This window comes from Petaurus breviceps, unplaced genomic scaffold (assembly GCF_028583685.1).
Source record: "Petaurus breviceps papuanus isolate PSGF00001 unplaced genomic scaffold, PetGlider_PUasm1.0 689, whole genome shotgun sequence".
In the NCBI taxonomy this organism is placed as follows: Eukaryota; Metazoa; Chordata; class Mammalia; order Diprotodontia; family Petauridae; genus Petaurus; species Petaurus breviceps.
In genome coordinates, this window is record NW_027186458.1 from 2,610,061 (window position 1) to 2,634,048 (window position 23,988).

The 23,988-nt window shown below is 38.2% G+C and overlaps 2 long non-coding RNA genes across 4 annotated transcripts in view; one reads left to right on the top strand and one right to left on the bottom strand.

Annotated features, from left to right (window-relative positions):
• Positions 1-19,579, top strand: part of LOC138174502 (uncharacterized) — a 39,373-nt gene extending 19,794 nt beyond the window's left edge. Inside the window, exon 3 of the long non-coding RNA XR_011171754.1 lies at positions 18,536-19,579. This is a non-coding gene — a long non-coding RNA (uncharacterized lncRNA). The remainder of the gene's footprint in view (positions 1-18,535) is intronic.
• Positions 1-23,988, bottom strand: part of LOC138174501 (uncharacterized) — a 189,719-nt gene that overhangs the window by 148,284 nt on the left and 17,447 nt on the right. The gene's annotated exons all lie outside the window — the stretch shown is intronic.

The window sequence follows — 23,988 nt, forward strand, 5'->3', positions numbered from 1 at the left end:
ATAAATGGAGCCTTCCTTAAAATAATAGGTAGCATCTATGTAAAGCCATGAGCGAGTATTATATGTAATGAGGAGAAGCTAGAAGCATTTCCCATAAGATCAGGGGTGAAACAAGGGTGTCCACTATCACCCCTTTTATTCAATCTGGTACTAGAATGTTAGCAGTAGCAATTAGAGAAGAAAAAGAAATCAAAGGAATCAAATGAGGCAAAGAAGAGACCACGCTATCACTCTTTGCAGATGATATGATGATACACTTAGAGAATCCTAGAGAATCAAGTAAAAAACTTCTTGAGACAATAAATAAATTTGGCAAAGTTGCAGGATATAAAATAAACCCACATAAATCCTCGGCATTCCCATATATTTCCAATGAAATTCAACAGCAAGAAATAGAAAGAGAAATCCCATTTAAAGTTACTGTAGAGGGGCAGCTAGGTGGCACAGTGAATAGAGCACCAGCCCTGAAGTCAGGAGGACCTGAGTTCAAATCTTCCCTCAGACACTTAACACAAAAACTAGCTGTGTGACCTTGGGCAAGTCACTTAACCCCAGTTGCCCTCAAAAAGCCAAAAAAAAAAACCCAGAAAAAATATAAAGTTACTATAGACATTATAAAATATTTGGGAATCTACCTGCCAAAACAAATCCAGGACCTATATGGCAACTACAAAACACTTTTCTTATTTTTTAATTCTTTATTTACTTCTGATTTACATCATTCATTTCCGCCAGATGTTGAGTTACAAATTTTCTCCCTGTTTTTCCCTACCCAATTCCCAAAGATAGCAATCCCACAGGACATCTCCTCCTCCAATCTGCTCTCTTCCATATTTTCTCCCATACCCCTTTCGACTTTTCCAGTGGATCTCTATACCTCAGTGCCTGTATATCTTATTTCCCAATTACATGTAAGATGGCATTAATAGTAGTATACACACACACACACACACTCACACACATATATATATATATTTGAATATTTGATTTTAAAACTTTGAATTCCAGATTCATTCCCTTCCTCCCTCCCTTGTCACCCACCCTGACTGGGAAGATAAGCAGTTCAGTATAGGTTGTACATGTGTGGCTAATGCAAAACAATTACATAGCAGATATATTGTAAAAGACTGAGTATATTTCCCTCCCTCCAATCCCACCTCCCACTTGTTCTATGCTCTACTTTGATCCCATACCTTTTCAAAAGTGGGTGCTTCCAACTTCCCTCCCCCCCAGCCTGCCCTCCCTTCCATCATCCCCCCTCTCATCTCCTTTCCCCCCATTCTCCTGGAAGGTGACATACCCTATTTAGTATGTATTTCACTCCCTCCTCAAGCCAGATTCAATGGGAATAAGGTTGACCCATTCCCTTTTGGCTTCCTATTCTTCCCCTCCAATGTAACCATTTTCCCTTGCCTCTTCTGTATGAGATAGTTTACCCCAATCTGTCTCTCCCCATCTCCTCTCATTATATTCCTATCACCTCTTAATTTCACCTTTTAAGCATCATCCCTTCCTGTTAAATTGGTCCTGTGCCCTCTATGTATACCTGTAAACATATAAAAAGTTAAATATAAGTTACAATTATTGATTTTCCATGAAGGAATGCTAATAGTTCAACTTTGATAAGGTCCTTATGATTTCTTTTCCCTGTTTACCTTCTCATGCTTCTCTTGCTTCTTGCATCTGAATGTCAAATTTTCTATTCAACTCTGATTTTTTCAGCAAGAATGCTTGAAAGTCCTCTATTCCACAGAATGACCGTATTTTCCCCTGAAACATGATACTCAGTTTTGCTGGGTAGGTGACTCTTGGTTTTAATCCCAGCTCCTTTGACCTCCAGAATATCATATTCCAAGCCCTTTGATCCTTCAGTGTAGAAGCTGCCAGATCATGGGTTATCCTGATTGTGTTTCCACAATATTCAAATTGTTTCTTCCTGGCTGCTTGTAATATTCTCTCCCTAATTTGGGAATTCTGTAGCCTAGCTATAATATTCCTAGGAGTTTTCATTTTGGGATCTTTTTCAGGAGGTGATTGCAGGAGGTGGATTTCAGGAGGTGGATTCTTTCAACCTCATTTTGCCCTCTGGATCTAAAACATCAGGGCAGGTTTCTTTGAGAACTTCCTGGAGGATGATTTCTAGGTTTTTACTTTGATCATGGCTTTCAGGTAGTCCAATAATTTTTTAAATTATCTCTCCTGGATTTATTTTCCAGGTCAGTGGTTTTTTCCCATGAGATATTTCACATTGCCTTCTATTCTTTCATTTATTTGGATCTGTTTAACAGCATCTTGATTTCTCATAAAGCCATTGGCTTCCATTTGCTCCAGTCTAATTCTGAAGCAATGATTCTCCTCATTGAGCTTTTGAGATTCTTTTTCTATGTAGCAAATTCAGATTTTTAAGGCATTCTTCTTCTCATTGCCTTTTTGAGCCTCTTTTGCCATTTGAATCAGTCTGTTTTTTAAGGTATTATTTTCCTCAGTCAGGCTGTTGACTCTCATTTCATAATTTTCTTGCATTGTTCTCATTTCTCTTCCCAATTTTTCCTCCACTTCTCTTATCTCCTTCTTAAGGTCCTCTATGGCCTTTAACCAGCTTATATTTTCCTTTGAAGCTTTTGGTGCAGGAGTTCTGACTTCACTGTTTTCCTCCTGTTCCATGCTTTGCTCCTTTTTGTCCCCAAAATAGGAGTGTAATGTTGGAATCTTCTGTCTGCTTTGTTTCCTTTGCCTGCTCATTTTGCCACTCAATTACTTGGCTTTTGGGCTTTTTGCCACAGTAGAACTCTGCCACCAGACAGGGGAGGTTTTGTCCCAAGTGCTGGGGTTTTCTCAGCTGCCTGAGGTATTAGATGGGTGCCCTCTTTGAGGTTTTCCCCCCTCTAGCAAGCTGGACACACACCCCAGGACCTCTACCCTAGACTGCAATCCATATCCAAGCAGGTTAAAGCAAGAGCTATTACCCCCAGACTGGTGCTTGGTCCCCCTACACTCTGTAGACCAGGAACTGAAGCTGCCACTTGGCGCTGGCTGGCTGTGCTGGTGTCTCAATGGCTTCTTGCCCCGGGGGTAAAAGCCATGCACTCCCACTTACTGGTCCCAAAGTCTAGACTGCACTGGCCTCTCACTTTGTCCTTCGCATCAATGTGTTGATAAATCTGGAAACGGCCACGGCTGCTGCTGATCTGGAGACCCTCTAGCCGGCAGCTTGTCATGCCCCCCTTGGGGCTAAAGCCTTGGCATGGGGCTTGGCTCGGCTCCCAGAGTGCTGTGCTGGATTCCTGCTGGCCTGCCGGGCTGTCCTCAGCAGGAGGTTAGCTTCCCTGTGTCATTTTGTGGGTTCTGCACCTCCAAAGTTTGTTTAGAGTCCACTTTTTACATGGATTGGGGAAGGTGGAAGCTGGAGCCGCAGGAAAGTCATGCTTCTACTCCGCCATCTTGGCCCCATCTACAAAACACTGTTCACACAAATAAAGTCAGATCTAACTAATTGAAAAAAAATATCAATTGTTGAAGCTGGGTCGAGCTAATATAATAAAAATGACAATTTTACCTAAATTAAATTATGTATTTAGTGCCATACCAATTAATTTACCAAAAAACTACTTTATAGAGGTAGAAAAAATAGTAAAAAAAAATTCATTTGGAAGAATAAATGGTCCAGAATATTAAGGGAATTAATGAAAAGGAATGCTAGGGAAGGTGGACTAGCTATACCAGATTTCAGTCTGTATTATAAAGCAGCAATCATCAAAACTACTTGGTACTGGCTGAGGAATAGAGGAGTGGATCAGTGGAATAGATTAGGCACACGAGATTCAGAAGTCAATGACTATTGTTTGATAAACCCCAAGACTCTAGTTTTTGGGATAAGAACTCACTATTTGACAAAAACTGCTGGGAAAACTGGCATATAGTATGGCAGAAACTGGGCACAGACCATTATCTAACACCATATACCAAAATCAAGTCTAAATGGGTGCATGATCTAGGTATAAAGGTTGATAAATAGTTTACCTGTCAGATTTTTGGAGAGGGAAAGACTTTATGACTAAACAAGAATTAGAGAACATTATAAAATGTAAAATGGATAATTTTGACTACATGAAATTGAAAAGCTTCTGTACAAACAAAGCCAATGTAACCAAGATTAAGAGGGAGGTGGGAAATTGTGAACGAATCTTTACAACCTATGTCTCTAACAAAGAACTCATTTCTAAAATATACAGAGAATTGAGTCAAATTTATAAGAATACAAATCATTCACCAATTGATAAATGGTCAAAGGATATGAACAGGAAATTTTCAGAGAAAGAAATTAAAGATATCTATAAGCACATGAAGAAATGCTCTAAATCACTATTGATTAGAGAAATGCAAATCAAAACAACTCTGAGGTACCACATCTCACCAGTCAGATTGGCTAAGATGACAAAACAGGAAAATGACAAATGCTGGAGAGGATGTGGGCAAATTGGAACACTAATGCATTGCTGGTGGAGTTGTGAACTTATCCAGCCTTTCTGGAGAGCAATCTGGAATTATGCCCAAAGGGCCATAAATAATTTCATATCCTTTGACCCAGCAATACCACTCCTAGGGTTATATCCCAAAGAGATCATAGAAGTGGGAGAAAGATCCATATGTACAAAAATGTTTATATCAGCTCTTTTTGTGTTGGCAAATAATTGGAAATTGAGGGGGTGCACATCAATTGTGGAATGGCTGAACAAATTGTGGTATATGCACGTTATGGAATACTATTGTGCTATAAGAAACGAGGAGCAGATGGACATCATATTTACCTGGAGAGGCTTAAAAGAACTGATGCTGAGTGACAAGAGTAGAACCAGGAGAAATTTGTACACAATTACAGACACAATGTATGGGTGATGACCAGCTTTGATAGACTGGACTCTTCTCAGCAATGCAGTATAAGTCAGTCCCAAAAGACTCATGATGGAGAGAAATGTGTTCATCCAGAGAAAGAACCAGAAAGAACTGAGTTTATATCCAAATGGAAGCAAAATACCTGATCTTTTCCCTCTTCTTGTTTGGTTTTATATCCTCTTTACCATTTTTCATTCCATCTGATACAATCCATGTTTATAATCTGACTAATGTATAATGTGAAAGTATTTACAGATCCTATACTTGACTATATGCCGCCATGGGGGTAGGGGAGGGAGGGGAGGGAGGCAGAGAAAATTTGAAACTCAAGGGATTGTGGAATTGAATCCTATAAACTAAAAATAAACAAACAAATTAATTTTTAAAAATAAATTTAGAAAAGCAAAAAAAAGACTTCTTTTTTAACCAATACCTTCTCTTAAGATCACTTTCCAAGGACTATCTTCTACTATCATTGTATCAAAAATTTTTGTTTGATCAAATGGGTCAGGAAAATACACAAAATGTCACCTAAGTATTTTCACCTAATCAAACCCTGCTATGGAATACTTTGCAATTTTCCAAATCCTTCATAGATCTTTCCAATATCTTTAGGACATATTTATTTCCATGTGGGGGACTACTCTTATTATGAAGATGCCTCGATATGCTTTTAAACCTATTATATGACAAATATCAAACATATTGGATGCTTTTATTAAATTATTCAGAACATGACAATTGTATTTAGGAAGCCAACATTGCCAAACTAAGCATTAGGCATATTACATCATACAACAATAAGTATGTTTTGCTGTAGGAAAACACTAGAAACAGTGAATGCCTATGAATTAGAGAGTAGCCGAATGAATTATGATACATGAACGTAACATTACTCTTGTGCCTAAGAAATAACCAAAATGATGCATTCAGAAAAACCTGGAAAGACTTACATGAACTGATGTAGCAAAATAAGCAGAACCCAGGGAACAATTTACATGATGACCACAATAATGTAAAAGAAAACATATTTCTGTCTAATGATAGCCATCCTGAGGGGGGCAGGGAAGGAGGGGAAAAGAGGGAAAAAAAGAAATTTACATGATAACTTGATTATATATTTAAAAGGGATAGCAAGCTGTATACAATAGATTTGCAGGTTCATGTGCGATCACCTATTTTTATAAACTATGCTATGGAAATGATTGTTTTTTTTCCCATAAATTAAAATGAAATCAACAACTCAATAAAAATGCAAAAGAAACAAAAAAGAAAACAACTCTTAAAGTCTTCAGACCTCTGATTAAAGCAGTGACTAATCATAATTTTTAAATGCTAATGATGAAGCATGATTGTCAATGCTTGGCAGAAAAGAGACATATTAGCAATGCTGAATGAGACACTTTTTTAGACCTGGTAAATGAGCTGATTTCTTTGTTTGGCAATACATATTTGTTACAAAAAAGGACTTCCATTGGTGTAAGGGTGGAAAAAGCAGAAGTTATTGGATAGTGAAAACGATTGGGGGGAAATAGCAATAAAATGTTTGAAATACAGAGAAAAAAATTTCAGAAGGGAATTCAAATGGGCAATTACATTAATATTGTGTTAAACATGCATATAGGGTGACCTACAAAGATTTCAAGAATATTCTGTATATGTGTGTATGTGTGTATATGTGTGTGTGTAGTGTGTGTGTATATGTATGTTTGCAATGTGTGCATGTTATATATGTGTGTATATGGATATATGTCTGTTTATGTGTGTGTATGTGTGTATATGCCAGATCTATGATTTTAATGTAAAACACTCAGAGTAAAGGACTATCCTCACTATTACAGACTGGCACTTTATTTACAACTTAGTCCAGGAGTGGGGAACCTGCAGTCTCCAGGCCGCATGTGACCCTCTAGGTCCTTAGGTGCAGCCTTTTGACTGAGTCCAAGTTTTACAGAACAAATCCTGTTATTAAGGGGATTGTTCTGTGAAGTCTGGATTCAGTCAAAGGGCTGCACATGAGGGCCTAGAGGGGCAGGTTCCCACCCCTGACTTAGGCTAAGAGGTTAAGTGAATTGCCTGACATCACAAAACTATTGAATGTGGGAGTCTTGAGAGATGTGAAACCAGTTCTTCCTGACTTCAAGTCTCCTCTTTCTCCACTATAGCCCTTAAAACAAACACAACTCTATGTAAGAGACATTCATTATTTCATATACAAGACTTCTTCTGTCCTTTATATATTGAAATTGCCACATTTGTGTTTATGAAAGTCACAATAAAATAATAAATTTTAAATTACAATATGACAAGTTCATGCAAGAAGAAAAATAGAAAGCTTATAAAGCAAAAACTCCCCAAAAGCAAGAGTCCAGGGAGGTAGGGTGTAGGGGTAAACAGGTCTGCACATGCCCTCTGGTCTCTGGAGGTAAAACAGTTTGTGCAACATCATCCATCTTCCTGCAGTGATGGAAGTATTTTAATTTTCTCCATTTGATTGAAGATTTGTTCACAGTCTAAGTTTTACACTCTTGATTTATTGATTCAAACAAGCTGTCTAAACGTCCTGATATTACATTAACTGGGATGTGAGTGAAGCTCAATCCTTATACATAAAAGCACGGGAGAATTGATATGAATTGACGTAATGTAAAGTACACAGAATCAGGAAAATAATATTCACAATACCTGCAACAATGCAAACGGGAAAACATACAAAAAACACAATTGAGAATGAACTCTGTATAATCAAAAGGATAATGCTTGGTGGAGGTGGGGGGCTTTGGGTCTAGAGTATGGCATACGCCTTCAGACTTGGTTGGTTAGTTTGACGGAATTCCTTCCCCCACATACATTTCTTACTTTTTATAATTTCCCTAGTGAAGTTAAGTGTTCAACTTTTGCTTCCTCTAGTGAGGAAGTAATAAAGAAACCTGCTCCTCCAATGAACATTTCTAATAGTTAAGAAGTTTTCCATTTTGCTGACCCTCAACCTGTCCTCTCTACAAGTCCCACACATTACTCCTGGCTTTGCCTTCTTGTGCCCAGTTGAATAATGCCTCAGTTTACCAGATTGCTTTTACCTGTATGAGGAGCAAAAAGGAGCAGCACCAGGGTAGTTGTCAGGGGGCATAGAAATGAGGAGTAAAATCCATTCATAAAGAGGAGGAAGGTGACAAAGATAAACTTGATTCACTTTGAAACTTTGCTTGAATCAGATGCTGCAGCTGTTCACTGGGTCTGGAATAAAGGGGATGTAGTCTGGGTGAGGAGTCACAATCGGAGTTGCTCAGAGAGTCACCGAGAGGGATGAGAAAGAAGAATGTGTGTGGGGGTGGGGAGTGAGGAAGCTTGTAAGGCATGTGAGCTTAGTTGCACAGTGCATAGAGTACTGGACCAAAATTCTGAAAGATTCAAATTCAAATCAGACTTCAGACACTTAGTAGCTTTGTGACTCTGAGCAAGTCACTAAATCTCTGCTTGCCTCAGTTAACTTATGGTGATAATAACATCAATGCAGACCTCCCAGGGTTGTGGTAAAGATAATAGAATATTTTAAAACACTTTGCAGATTTTAGAGCGTTGTGTAAGTGTTGGTGTCTATTGTTGTTAGCTCAGGTTGCTTTAGAAAGCAACCACTCTGGTGGAAGAATCTTGGTCTTAGAAGCAGACCCAGATTTGAGTTGAAACTCTGCCACCCAAAAACAATGTCATCTTGGTAAGGTATTGTACCATGCTTAGCATGTTTCCTTATCTGTGAAATGGGGGATTAAAACTGCATGACCTACATCCCAAGGTTTCTGAAGGAAACTGCCATCTGAATTTGAGCTGTAATTCTTTGGACAAATGCTTATTGTAGAAGACCATAGAAGACTTTTCTCTGAAAATGAGCAACAGAACCACATTGGTAGGGCAGGGAAAATGCAAAGGAGACAAACACAGAGCACTACTAATGTTTCCCAGTATTTTCCTTTCTAAAGTGGGAGAAATCAATAAAGACAGATGACTTTCCTTTATTTGGACCAACTCCACAAGACCAGCAACTGAATCAGACCATACAGTAAACACATTAACACAGTGCAGAAACCTGGCTATGTCCAGGGAGAAACGTCTCAAGGATGCTATTAGTCATCCCTCCATCATACCGAGCATTGGTCAGGACATCACTGAAGCAGTTTATCCTTTTGGGGCCTCCTGTCTGAACGGGGATATGCAGAACTTGGGAGGAAGTCTGAAGCAAAACTTGAAAATGGGAGGCACTGTGGTGAAAGACTAAAGGAATTGAGATTAATCACAGCAAAGAGTCTGAATATATAAAAGAAGGGTCTGGATAAAGAGGAACTTTCCTCTACTCCCACTGATCACAGGTAGAGAACACTTAGTACTGTGGAAGAAAGGAATGAAGCTTAACATCAAAAGAACTCATGATCCCCAATCCAGACCCCATCTCCTTTCCCCTCTTCTCCTTACCACCTTGGAGAGTTTCTGACTTCTCAGTACCAAGTCTCTTCCTTTCATCACTCAATCATTTATTCAATCAATCCATTGACAATTATTTACTGCACATAAGGCACTCTATTCGGTTCTGAGACCATAAGTAGGAGGAATGAAACAACTCCATCGTGTGTTCTGTCTTTGCAAACATGGTGCTTATAAGGGAACTGAAGATACCTCAGGGTGAAATGAGAGCCAGAAACACACCAAATCCAGGTGTTCCCAAGGCCAGGCCACTCTAGCTGGGAGCATAAGGTATGTACAGGTGATATTATTGATTTGGTGAATATCCAAGAAGGAACCCTTAGTCTGTCCTCAGCTGACACTTTGGTTACATTTGTTCTTAAGTCCTGTTTGCCATCTTTATTTTCAGGACACCATTTTAATGGGGGATACAAAAAGTACATATATAAATCTACACAAAACAAACAGAAAAAGAATAAATACAAATTAGTTAAATAGCAATATAGTTTGGTGGAGAGGGTCCTAGAAGTTGGGGAGATCAAGAAAGACTTCAAGATGGTGCTTGAACTGTGTCTTGAAGGAAGAGAGGAATTCTGGAAGTTGGATTGAGGACAGAGTGCATTCAGACATAGGGGACAGTCAGGGCAAAGCCCCAGGAATGGGAGATGCAACACCATGTGTGAAAAACAGGGAGAAGGCCAGTTTGGCTGGATCACAGAGTACTGGGTGGCGGGGGGGAGTAATATATGCGTCTGGAAAGGTAGGTTTGGACCAGGTTAAGAGCTTTAAATGCCAAACAGGAATTTTTATTTGACCCTAGAGGCAATTGGGAGCCACTGGAGTTTACTTGGTAGGGAAGTGACAGGGTTAGACATAGTCTAAAGGAAAATCACTTTAGCAGCTATGTGGAGGATAGAATAGGGTGGAGAAAGTTTTGAGGCATAATGCTCCACAAACTAGTTTATAATGGGGGTTTCTTCAGTCAGCAAACTTTCAATGAAATTTCTCTCATCCCCCATTCTTCTTTGTAGCAACTGCCTGAACACATCTTAGCTACATCATCTCTCAAAATGAGAGAATAAAGAGGACAAACAGGCCCTAAGAACAAATGTAAACAATGTGTCGGATGAGGACAGACTAAGGCTCACATCTTCTGTATTCATCAGATCAATAATGCCACTATATATGATTTATAATCCCAGGTAGATAAGCCTGGCCTTGGGAACATCTGGATTTGGTCTCTCATTTCAACCTGAGTTTATTACTCACAAAATGAGTTTATTGTACACTGTAACAAATATAGGAAGGACTCCTTCTTAAGCTTATAGATGATCACAAAAAAATCTCCCTCCCCTTTTCAGGTGAATCCCTTCTTTCCCTGGGATAGGACCTCTACATAGACCTCTAGAATGAAGGTGTGAACGCAGGTAGTCCCTCATATCTAATGAGAGGGCAAAGTCAGCTTTTCTGAAGAACTAAGCAACCTTCTCCTCTTCTGATACCCATTTTAGGCAGGCAAGAACTGTGCCATCTTTTCATATTTCTACTTTTGCCCTAGGGTTGCGAATACCTTCAATAAGATAAAGAATATTGCCTCCTGCTTCATAGAATCATAGTGCAAGTAAAAGAAAGACCTTGGTTTTCTCTTCCTCATCATGACACTATACCCTTTTCTTTCCTTCTATCTTCTGCAGCTCCAGACTCAAAGCAGATCTTTGGTTTAGCCCAGAAATTTCTTCATGTGACCCCAGAACTCCTCACTACCTTGCCACTAAAAATGGCATTCTGCCTAACCTCTATCTACAACCAATGGAGTCCAGTATTCAATTTCATTGCTGCTGCTTCTTCTTCCCATTACTGTTGAATTTAACTTTGAATGAGACAAGGTCAGCATGCCTCAGGGCTAGTCAACATATCTGCAACACTATTAGTTAAGCCCCAGTCAGACCCAGTCAGTGCAAAAAATTAAAAAATCATTAGGCATCTCTGAAGATCTAATAACTTGCTGATGCATTTGCCTCATCCTTCATTCATAGACAAGGTAGGATGAATGGAATACATTCAAGCATCCCCTATCTCAGGCTGCAGGCAACCAGATGGTCAGCACCCTTCCCATAGCACTCAGTCTGAATCTGGGGAAGAAAAAAACTGTTGCATGACTACATCCTCCTCTATCCTGCCACTCCCTCATCCTCCATTGATCAACATTTTCATTGTTCTGTCATTTCTTTCAGTTGTATCTGACTCTTAATGACCTTATTTGGGGTTTCTTGGCAATCAAAGAAGTGATCTCCAGCTCATTTTATAGATGATGAAACTGAGGCACATGGGGTGAAGTGACTTGCCCAGAATCACACAGCTAGTAAGTGTCTGAGATCCAATTTGAGCACAGGTCTTTGACTCCAGACCCAGCATTCTATACTAGTTGCCTGATTAGGATTAAGCCATTCTTTGGAGGAGCTTCAAAATGGAGCTAGTGATATTGGAAAGAAAAGGCAGAATTTTTGGCTGTTGCCAGAAATCCTACTGCAAGAGAAATGCTTGTATGTCTATCACACACACACACACACACACACACGCACACACTTAACTCGGTTATCCTGCATCCAGCTTCTCTCACTCTCCAATCTGTCCTTCAGACAGCAGCCTAATTGACGTTCTTAAAGCACATGGCTATCTATGAGACTGTCATGCACAAAGAAACTCCAGCAGGCACCTACTGCCTCTGTGATAAAATGCAAATGCCTTTGTTTAGTACTTAAAAACTTTCACCATCTGTCTCTCCCCCTCCACAGTCATTTCACATGACTCCCTTTCATATACACTGTATTTTAATCAAACTGATCAACTTTCCATTTCTCAAATCCCTCAACTCAGCTTCCACCTCCTGACCTTTGCACATCATGACCTTCATACCTGGTGAGCTTTCTCACCTCCACTGTCTTCTAGGGAAAACCTTTCTCTGTCTCCTCAAATCATATATACTTTCCTGTGTCCGTGCTATGTTTCCCCAATAGAATATAAAATCCCTGAGGACAGGAACTCCTGCTTAATGTTTGTATGCCCAGCGATAACACTTTTTTGTGATCTAACTGATTCTGGGAATTAATGATGATGAAACTCCTTCAGACAGAATAAACCTGAATCTTTTTTGCAACCTGTTATCTTAGAGAATTGCCTGAGTCACCAATGACCAACTCAGGGTCACACACTTTTTCCTGACTCTAATTCTCTGTCTATATATCACATAGCCAAAGTTTGTTGGCTTGGACTGAAATAAAAAAAAAAAAGCTGAAAATGGTTCCATCCAAACCCCTCAAATGTGACTTGGTATGAACATTGGCACCAGCTCTAGTTAGCTGCTCTGCCAAAAGATACTCCTTCATGTATTACCCTTACATTGAAGATTGAACTAGGAAAACCTCTAGAGAATAAGATGCAGCATATGCATGTGATGGAGTAATATTATGCTGTAAGAAACGAGAAGAGAGATGATTCCAAAAAGATGTGGAAAGACTTATATGAACTGACACAAAGTTAAGTGAGCAGAGCTAGAGGAAGGATTCCGGCTATTACATCAGCATTATAAAAATGAACAATTTGAGGGTGGCTAGGTGGCTCAGTGAATAGAGCACTGGCCCTGGAGTCAAGAGGACCTGAGTTTAAATCGAGCCTCAGACACTTAACACTTACTAGCTGTGTGACCTTGGGCAAGTCACTTAACCCCAATTGCCCTGCCCTCCAAAAAGAAGAAAAGATGAACAATTTAAGGAGTTTTATAAGTCAGTGAAGAATGAAATGACCAGCGGAGCCAAGAGAACAATTTGAACTATAATAGCATCTTGAGGGGTCGGGGTCACAGTCTTAGCGACTGTAAACGCTAAGAACAAAACAATTTTGAAAGTTGTCAAAGCTATGAAGAAACCATTGCCACTCAGGATTCTAGGGGACCAGTAATGAAATATACTATTTATTACGGAGAAATTATGAATGAGGACAGAATGAGATATATCTGTTTATGCATACAGTTGTGGAAGGGATTTGTTTTGCTTGATTCTGAAAATATACTAAAAAGAAATTTGTTTTCCTATTATTTCCTTAGTCAAATTGAGTAGAGGCTGGGAAGGAGGAAAATACATTTCTTTTTTTAATAGAGAGGTAAAAAGGTGCTATAAATGTGAAGTATGCTATAAACTTTTAGATAACGTCACTAATATTGATTTTAAATAACTTTTTCTTTGCTATAAGAAAGCTCTCAGAAAATAGAAATAACCTGTAAATTTATGTAACATAAAAATAAAACCTGTCAATAAAACTTAAAAAAAGAAAGAAAATCTCTAGAGGACACATGATCACAAAGAATGCTTTGCTATTGAGAAAAACACACTGGTTGGGAGTGGGGAATCCTCTGACTATAAACCTCATTCTTACAGTCACCATAAAGAGGGCTACCAGGCAAATGGACACTACCATCACTAAGCTGAGGCCATTAGGATTTTTCTGCTTCTTCTATTACATTAGAGACTAAGCAACATGGACTAAACAATTCCTCCCTCTGAAAAAAATAAAGTGGGACTGATGCCCAATCATTGGCATTTGAAATAGTATGAATGATATTCTAAACAATTAATACACCTGCTCGGGAAGAGGCAAGAAAAGCCCCAGAAGGATTCAGCTTTGCCCCTGTCAAATAAGGAGGGAGCAGGAAAGATCTAGCACCAGCCAGCCAAGCGCACCCTCAGCAGTAACCCCCTGGTGTCACAAGGCACAAATGCCATAGCTGGAATGAGAGCAGTGAGGCCATCAAGCCTAGCAAATGGTCAGCCAGTCTCTGACTGAAGCTGCCCCATTAAACAAAAGCAACTATCTAGAGAAGTCCTTTCCACTTCTAGATAATTCGATAGTCAGGAATATTTTCCTTAAGTAGTGCAGGGTGAAGACAGCTTAGTGGCACAGTGGATAGAACTTCATGGAGTCAGGATGACCTAAGTTCAAATCTAGCCTCAGGCATTTACTAGCTGTGTGACCCTGAGCAAGTCACTTAACCCTAGCTGTCTCAGTTTTCCCATCTGTAAAATGAGCTGGAGAAGGAAACATCAAACCATTTCAATATCTTTACCAAGAAAACCTCCCAAAAAAAGCTCATGAAAAGTCAGACACAACTGAAAAAATTTCTAAGCAACAGAAGTGGAGGTCTGGGCCAATGAGAGCATGTGCAAGGAGCCACATCCATATGTTTCAGTAAAATTCTATCTCACTCATTTACTACAATTTCTTTTGTCATTCTCCAGTCAATGTTCCATCCATCCAGTTCTTGGGCTACCACCTGAAAAAAAATGATGCTGTGAACATTTTGACTTACCTGAGAAGTAAGATATATTAGAATTGTTTGTTAGCATAGTATCAAATTGCTTTCCAAAATGATTGGATTGACATCACACACATCATATACACACACATATACACACATTATATATACATACATATTTCTCATGTGTGAAATGCACATATAATAATTATATATTATATATGTATGTATGCATACAAACATATACACGACATACATAAAAATACTTGAACAACTTAGAATTAGTAGGAAATGCAGAGGAGTGGGAATGAGAAGATCCCAATGACCTGGTTTCTAGGCATTATTCTGCAATCTGAGCCGGGACAAGTCACTTCTCTTTCCTTGACCTTAGTTTCCTCATCAACAAAATGAAAGGGTTGGACTCAAAAGCCTCTGGGGTCCCCTTTACTCATAACATGTTTTAATTACTTTAGACTTCTATAATTCTTGAAAATTTTATTTCTTAAAAGTCCTTAGAAAACCTATCACTTTTCAACAAGACTAATTACAATAGACAATTTTTTAATTCTATGAACCATTCATGTGCTCATTTTTAGTCACTTTAAGTGGAGGTTTTATGTTTTTTTAAGTGAATAAGGTAGGTTTTATTCTCTTTCACAAGTCAAAAACAAAATGATTTTTGGAAAAGTTTAGGAAGATCTGTCTTTGCACTGAAAAGTTTGAGCCCAGAGGGAAAATAAAGGAGAAAACTAATTAAGGGGGGATTATAATGAGAACTGATTTACAACCTTGAGTGTGCTGTCCCAATGTTCCAATATTTTTACACCCTTTTTTAAAAGATCAGCTTCATTTTCAGCATACAGGGCGATGCAGAATCAAAGTGACATGCCCTACAAGAGCAACCCTAACCTTTCAGGTGCAACCTGGCCCAGAAAAGTGCAAGAAGGGAAACTTGGAACTCACACTGCAAAACAAAAATCCTATCTTCTGTGGCCAATTCTATAGCGTGATTTTCCAGCTCCAAAGAGTTGAAGCCTACCCTGGTGTTCCATCTTTCAGTCTACATTTATAGACCAAATTGGGGGGAAAATGTGCATGTAGCCATCCAACTCAGAAGAATTTGAGCAACACGTCCAAGGTTCTAATTGTATAAACATTCATGTTTCCAAACTGAATGTCATAATTAAAGTAATGTGTGCAGACTTCACGAAAACCCATATTTCACATGGGGCATTTCCCATGGTAACAGGGAATGAGAATGCATTTCTGATCTCTGTTACACATGCTTTTCATTTGGTGTCTAAAAGTGATACAGTCATGGGATAGGCAACCAAAAAAAGTCAGCTGGTGGGAAAAAGTACATGGGAATCAAATAACTTTTTTTTTATTCTGTTCAGAACAAAATCAATTAAGCATCAAATTGTTCCCATTCATGGCTACCTTCCCCCAGTGGGGAGGCATCATGGTACTGTAGGAAAACTACTGAATTTAAGGACAAAGGATCAAGATTGGAAGTTCAGATCTGTACTCTCTGAGCCTCAGTTTCCTTAGTTGCAAAATGAAGGAGTTGGACTAAATGACCTTGAAGGGCCTTACCAGCCTTAAATCAATGGTCCTTTTTCCCAATAGGAAAGACAATTGGCATGCAGCCTTATAAAAATGTGACTCATCTTCATGAGTTCAAATCTGGCCTCAGCACTAGCTATGTGACCTTGGGCAAGTCACTTCACCTTATTTGTCTCAGTTTCCTCATCTTAAGATAACATGGAGAAGGAAACGGCAAATCATTCCAATGTCTTTGCCAAGAAAACCCCAAATGGGATCACGACGAGTCAGATGACTGAAAAAAAACTGAACAAAAATGTATGAAAATATGTCTACCATGTATAGACTGTATGGCTTAATGTGTGGTGTGTCAAAGTCAGTAAGACCTGATTTCCAATCCCACCTTTGATACTTAGTAGTTGTAGCACTCTGGGCAGATCATTTAACTTTTGTGAGCCTCAGTTTCCTTATCTTTCAAATTATGGAATTGGTTTAAATAACCTCTGAGATCCCTTCCAGATTTAAATCAATGGCTCTATGGTCCAGCAATGAACAACTGACTTTCAACCTTATAAAAGCATACCTACCGTCAGATCATAGGACTTTGACTTACTTTACAGCATCTCTTGTCCAATGCCCTTCACTCACACCCAAAAACAGTGAAGGAACTTGCCCAAAAGCTCAAAGTGAGTATGGGGCAGAGGGAGAATTTGAACCCAGATCTTCTTATTCCCAACTCCCACCCTCATTCCATTATACGTTAGAAAGGTAACACATAGAAAGAACTTTGGAAGAAAAGTTGTCAATGATACCAAATCAACCTCACACCCATTTGAAACTCACTTTCAGTTCGTGTCTGTAAGAACCTTTACTGAGTGAACAAATGACTTTAATTCTCACAATTCTCACAAATGACTTTAATTCTATTAAGGCTCCTCTCCTCATTCATTTACCTTCAATCCCCACAAAAATGCCCAGAAGATCACAGATTTGCAGCTGGAAGGGGATTTGGAGGCCATGAAGTTCAACCATATCGTTTTACAGGGGAAGAAACTGAGAACCTGAAAGGGAAGTGACTTCCCTTGGGAAACACAGTTAACAAGTGATAAAGGTAAGATCCAAGCCTAGGTCTTCTGACTCCAGTATTCTCTCCATTGTACTCCATACTCTTAAATAGCCCCTGGGAAACTCACAGTCAAAGAATAACAGCTGATATTGCACTGGTACTTGAAGCTTTTCAAAGTTCTTTCTTCCTAAGAGCTCTGTGAGTGTGGTGGTGTGAGAATTATCTCTGATCTTGAACACTAAAGCAACATTGTGTGACAATCAACTATGAAGGCATCTCAGCATTGCAATAATCCAGGATAATTCCAAAGGACTCATGTTGGAAAATGCTGCTACCTCCAGAGAAAGAACAAAGGAGTCTGAATGCAGATTGAAGCATAATGTTCCTCACTCTGTGTGTGTGTGTGTTTCCTTTTGGTCTGTTTCTTCTTTCATATAAGGACTAATATAGAAATATGTTTTACATAATTGGACATATATAACCTATATCAAGTTGCTTACTGTCTTAGGGAAGGGGAAAGGTGAGGGAGAAAGGGAGAATATTTGAACTCAATTTTTTTTAAATGAATGTTAAAAATTGTCTTTATGTGTAATTAGAAAAATGTTATTTGAAAATTAAAAAAAGAAATCCACAAATTAACATAAAAAAGAATTATCTCCAGTCTCCAGATGAAGAAACTGAGAAAAGACTTCTCCATGATCACATGTCTAGGATGTTTCAGAGCCAGGAATCAAACCTAGGACTTTTGACTCTAAGTCCAATATTCATCAGACTGTGCTATGTTGCTTCTCCTACAAGGGAATCTGGAGGGAAATAAAGACAAAATTGAGCTATGACTCTACTTATGTGGGGTCAGGGCTCTTATAGGAAGCCTCTCCCGTGGGAGTTGGAAACTCCAAAGCTTATAGAAGTCAATCAATGCACTAACCATCAAGCATTCATTAAGAAAATACTTTGTGCCAAGTGCTTCGAATATACAGAAAAATCAGAGCCCCTGACCTCTAGGGACTTACATTCAGATGGAGTAGATAACATGTCTTCCTGTGCAACATTCCTAGATACATACAAGTCATAGAATAGATAGAAGGTAGTTTTTAAAAAAGAAGACACTGGCAGAAGTTTCAACTGTATTTCAATTTATTTAGAACAGAACTCAGTATAACAAATTCTCCTCTAAACTTATATAAATTCAATATAACAAATTCTCCTCTAAACTTATATATAGAAAAGACCTTAAAAGTCGTTGAGTTCCACTCTTCATTTTACAGATGAGGAAATTAAGACTCAGAGGTGGTGATGTAATGCTGCAGCTGCTGCTGGTAATGATGACGATGATGATGATGATGATGATGATGATGATGATGAAGAAGAAGCACTAGCATCTTCATAGTGCTTTAAGGTTGGCAAAGGACTCACCTCATGTGATCCTCACAACTATGTGATATCCATCCTATTAATATCCCCATTGTACAGATGAGGAAAACAAGTCTGAAAGTAAAGTTACTTTCTTAGGGTCATACAGCTACTAAGTGTCTGAGGCAGGATTTTGAGCTCAAGTTTTCTTGACTCCAAGCCTAGGGATCCAGCTATCTGCTGGATTCTGTATTTCTACTGAAGCCACGACTATCTTTTCAAATACCAGTTTTTGTAACCTCGGTCATCCTTGGTCTTTTCCTCTACATTTCTTACCATATCCAGTCAGTTGCCAAGTCTTGTCAATTTTAATTCCGTAATATCTCATGTATCAGTCCCCTTCTGGCATGAACACCATGCTGGTTAAGTATCCACCACCTCTCCCTAGGACTTGCCTCCTAATTTGTCTCCTCACTTGCATCTCTTCCCTCTCCAAATTTATCTTCCTGAATTTCAATTCTGATCCTGTTTTTGCCCTGCTTCAGAATTTTTGGTACCTTCCTACAGTCTTTAGAATGAAACAAAAATTCCTCAGCCTATCACTTCAAGTCAATATGATGAGTATGAGGTGGTACCTCAGAGTTGTTTTAATTTGTGTTTTTTCTAATTATCAATGATTTAAGGTAATTTTTCTTTTAACTATTAAAAGTTTTCATTTCACCCTCTGAAAACTATCTATTCATATCTTTTGACCATTTGTCAATTGAGGGGTGGCTCTTATTTTTATAAAATTTCCTCAGTTTCCTATAAATTTGAGATATTAGAACTTTATCAGTGAAACTTACTGATTTTTTTTCATTTCCTGCTTTTCTTCTAACTTTAGCTGCATTGGTTTTGTTTGTACAAAACCTTCACAATTTTATATACCAAAATTATCCATTTTATCTCCCATGAACTTCTCTATCTCTTGGTTGGTCACGAACTCTTCCCCTATACATAGATCTGACAGGTAATTTTTTCCATACTCTCCTAATTTGCTTATGATATCACCCTTTGTGTCTAAAGCATGTACCCATTTTGAGTTTTTCTTGATATATAGTGTAAGATGTTGATCTATGCCAATTTCCTTCAAGACTACTTTTCAATAGTTTTTGTTAGTGAGTTCTTGCTGCAGTAGCTGAAATATTTGGATTTACTAAAAATTAGGTTACTGTGTTCATTTGCTTCTGTATACTGTGTACCTAATCTGTTCTATTGATCAACCATACTATTCCTTAACCAGTACCAAATGGTTGTGATGAGTGCAACTTTTGTAGTATGATTTGAGATTTGATATTTCTATGTACCTTTCCTTCACTTTTTTTTCATTGATTCCCTTGATTTTCTTGATTATTTTTTCTTCCAGATATTTTATTTTTTATTTTTTCTAAATCAATAAATAATTCTTTTGTAGTTTGGTTAATATGCACAGAGTAAGCAAATTAATTCAGACAGCAATGTCATTTTATTTTATTGGTTTGTCCTACTCAGAGCATTTAATATTTCTCCAATTACTTAGATATGAATTTATGTAAAAAGTGCTTTGTAATTGTATGTAGTTCCTGTGTGTATGTTGGCAGGTAGACTCCCAATTATGTTATATTGTCTACATATATTTTAAATGGAATTTCTCTTTCTATCTCTTCCTGTTTGATTATGCTAGTAATATATAGAAATACTAATGATTTCTGTGGGTTTATTTTATATTCTGCACCTTTGCTAAAGTTACTGTTTTGGTTGTTTTTCTAGTTGATACTCTAGGGTTCTCTAAGTAGAACAACTGTAAAAAGTCATTGTTTTGTTTCCTCAATCCAATATTTATTTCTTCATTTTCTTTCTCTTGCTTTATTGTTAAAGCTAGTATTACTAGTATAAAATTTTATAATAGTGGCAACAATAGGCATTCTTGCTTTACCCTCGATCTTATTGGGAAGATTTCTAGCTAATTTCTATTACAGATAATGCATGTTATTATCATTTTAAGAAAACCATTTATTTCTATGCTTTCTATTGTTTTTAATAGGAATGAATATTATATTTTGTGAAATCATTTTTCTGCACTTATTGAAATAATCATATAATTTTTGTTGTTTTATTATCGATAAAATAATTATGCTGACAGCTTTTTTAGTATTGAACCAGTCATGAATTATTGCTGGCATAAATGCCACCTAGTCATAGTATATGATCTTTGTGATATATTACTGCAATCTCCTTACTATTTTATTTAAATTTAAACTTTACTTTTATTTATTTTATTAATCTAATTAACTAATTGTTAATATTATTGCATACTTTTATTATTTCAATTTTATTTATTTAAAATTAATAGGGGGCAGCTAGGTGGCACAGTGAATAGAGCACTGGTCCTGGAGTCAGGAGGACATGAGTTCAAATCTGGCCTCAGACACTTAACACTTTCTAGCTGTGTGACTTGGGCAAATCACTTAATCCCAATTGCTCTGCCTTCCCCCTTCCAAAAAAGACAAAAGATTAATTAGTTTATTTTGATTTAAATTAATTAATACTAACAAATTAATAATTAAATTAAGTTTAACTTTTTTTGCAGAAAAATTCATTAGAGAAGTTGGTCTATAATTTTCTTTTTGTATTTTTGCTCTTCCTAGTTTAGGTATATTGGGGCAGCTAGATGGTCCAGTGAATAGTGAGAAATATGGAGTCAGAAAGTCTCACTCTGTCTTCAGTCACTTACTAGTTGTGTGATCCTGGACAAGTCACTTAACCCTATTTGCCTCATTTTCCGCAATTACATGTAAAAACAATTTTTACCTTTCAGGTTTTCTTTTGAATGTTAGTTACAAATTTTATCCCTCCTTCCTTCTCCTTCCCACTCCCTGTTTGAGTTTTCTTGCAGAAAATGATTAATATAAAAAAGTAATTCATGATTGCACATGTATAGCCAATATGTTGGCAAACTTTGTCACTCCCACCTTTACAATAAATGTTATGTATGTCCCTTCATCTCTACTCATTACGCCAGAACTCTAGTTCAGGTCCTCATCATCTATCACCTGAACTATTATTGTTCAGTTATTTTCAGCCATACCTGACTCTTCATGACCCCATTTGGGGTTTTCTTGGCAAAAACACTGGAATACTTCTGCCATTTCCCTCTCCATCTCATTTTACAGATGAGGAAACTGAGGCAAAGAGGGCTAAGTGACTTGCCTAGAATCACCCAGCCAATAAGTGTCTGAGGCCAGATTTGAACTCAGGAAGAGAGAAAGAAGTCTTCCTGACTCTGGCCAGGCCCAGCACTATATACACTGCATCTCCTGAACTATTATTACCTTCTATCTAGTCTTGCTGTCTCATGTCTCTTTCCAATCCTATCTGTCTTCCACTCTCAGCTTCCAAAGTGTTTCTAAAACTTACATTTGATCATGTCACCTTATGTGACCCCATGTCATCTATATCACCTTAATAAGCCTTACCTATTCAACTCCAGCAGCTTCCTATTAGCTACAGGATCAAACATAAAATCTGCTGTTTGGCATGTAGAATTCTTCACAACCTTCCCTTCCTCCTTCCTACCACTCCAACTGGTTTATGTTTTACTCCCTTCTACATGCTCCATGAAGCCAATGTACTGACCCCTTGGCTGTTTCTCACAGGTAACAGTCCATGTCCCATTTGGAGATTTTTCTACTGGCTTTCCACTGGAACTGGATCATTCTCCCTCTTTACTTCTGCCTTTCCATCAAGACTCGGTCTGGATCCCAATGTCAGCAGGCCTTCCCGATCCCTTGCACTCCAGAGTCTTCCCTTTTGGATAATTTTCTCTATGCTTTCTATTTAGCTTGTATATACCTAGTTGATTGTTGGTTTGTCTCGCCTGCTAGAATGTGAGCTCTTTGTTGTCAGGGAATGATTTGTATCCCTGGAGCTTAGCACAGTGCCTGCCTAGCACATGTTTGTTGGCTGATTGTTTGGGGTTTGTTCAGACCAGTGACTTTATCTGTGTGGGCAACTCTCCAGAGATGCACACTGGCCACTCATCTACAATTTATAGTAATAGAGAGTTATATTAGACATTGGGAGATTGAGTAATTTGTCCAGGATAACACCTCCAATAAAATATCACACGTCCCTAGTAAGCCCTATTCTCTTGACTCCAAAACCAACTTCTATTCATTATTTCAAGGTGTCTCAAGGTATTTTCAGGGCATTGAATAGGGCAAATATTTGTCAGGTCTTATATTAAACACGTAAAGAGGGGCCGGGCTAACCAATGTTTAGTCTTTATGCACAATATTCTTTTCTTCCTCTATCCCAAAAGGTGTGACAGAGGGATACTTTCCCTGCTTATTTTATAACAGGCTAAGGTGTTTTCTGACTGTTTTTTTGTTGACTTTCTTCACCATCATCATCATTGTCATCATCATAGTTAATGCTTCTATAGCATCTACTACCGGTATGTTCCAGGCACTGTCCTAATTAACTTGACAGATAACTCATTTGATCCTCACACAAAAATCCAATAAGGTAGGTGCTATTCCTATTTTACAGTTGAGGAAACTTAGGCAGACAAAGGTGAAGTAACTTCCCCAAAGTCACACAGCTTGCAAGCTTCTAAGACTGAATTTGAGCTCAGGTCTTCCTGATTCTAGGGAAAGGGTTCTATCTATTGTGCCATCTGGCTGACCAGCCTATGTGGTGATAAAAAAAAAAAAAGACTTTAATTAGCTGCTGATCTGGAATTGAATGTATGTATAAATGACTTGGATAAATAAATGTTCTTTCTTTTCCCTAGGGGTGAATGAGGGAAGAATTGTTGTAAGTCAATAGGTAGGAGAAGTGTCAAGTGAAAATGGCATATGGTCAATTGCCTACTGCCTGCTGTCTATCTCCCCACCTGGTTTCCAAGCGGCCATGGAGACATGGTGCCTTTGTCCTTCTACCTTGGTTATTTATTTATTATTATTTAGTCATTCCAGATCTCAGGTGAGTGAGTATCAGAGACAAATGATGACCCTGCTTGCTTCCAAAATTCAGAAGAATCATCAGTAATTCTCTCAACAATATGAGGCAGGAACAAAAGGAGCAGAATTTGATAAGGAGCCAAATCTAAGAGCTACTTGCCACAGACCAACATTGCAACTGAGACACCTTGCCCAGGAAAAGATGTTGTGACTCATACATTAGCTATTTCACACCCAGAAGTGAATTTGGTGGGAAAGTGGTAAAGGAAAAAAAAGAAAGAAAAGAAGGAAGGAAGGAAGGAAGGAAGGAAGGAAGGAAGGAAGGAAGGAAGGAAGGAAGGAAGGAAGGAAGGAAGGAAGGATGGAAGGAAGGAAGGAAGGAAGGA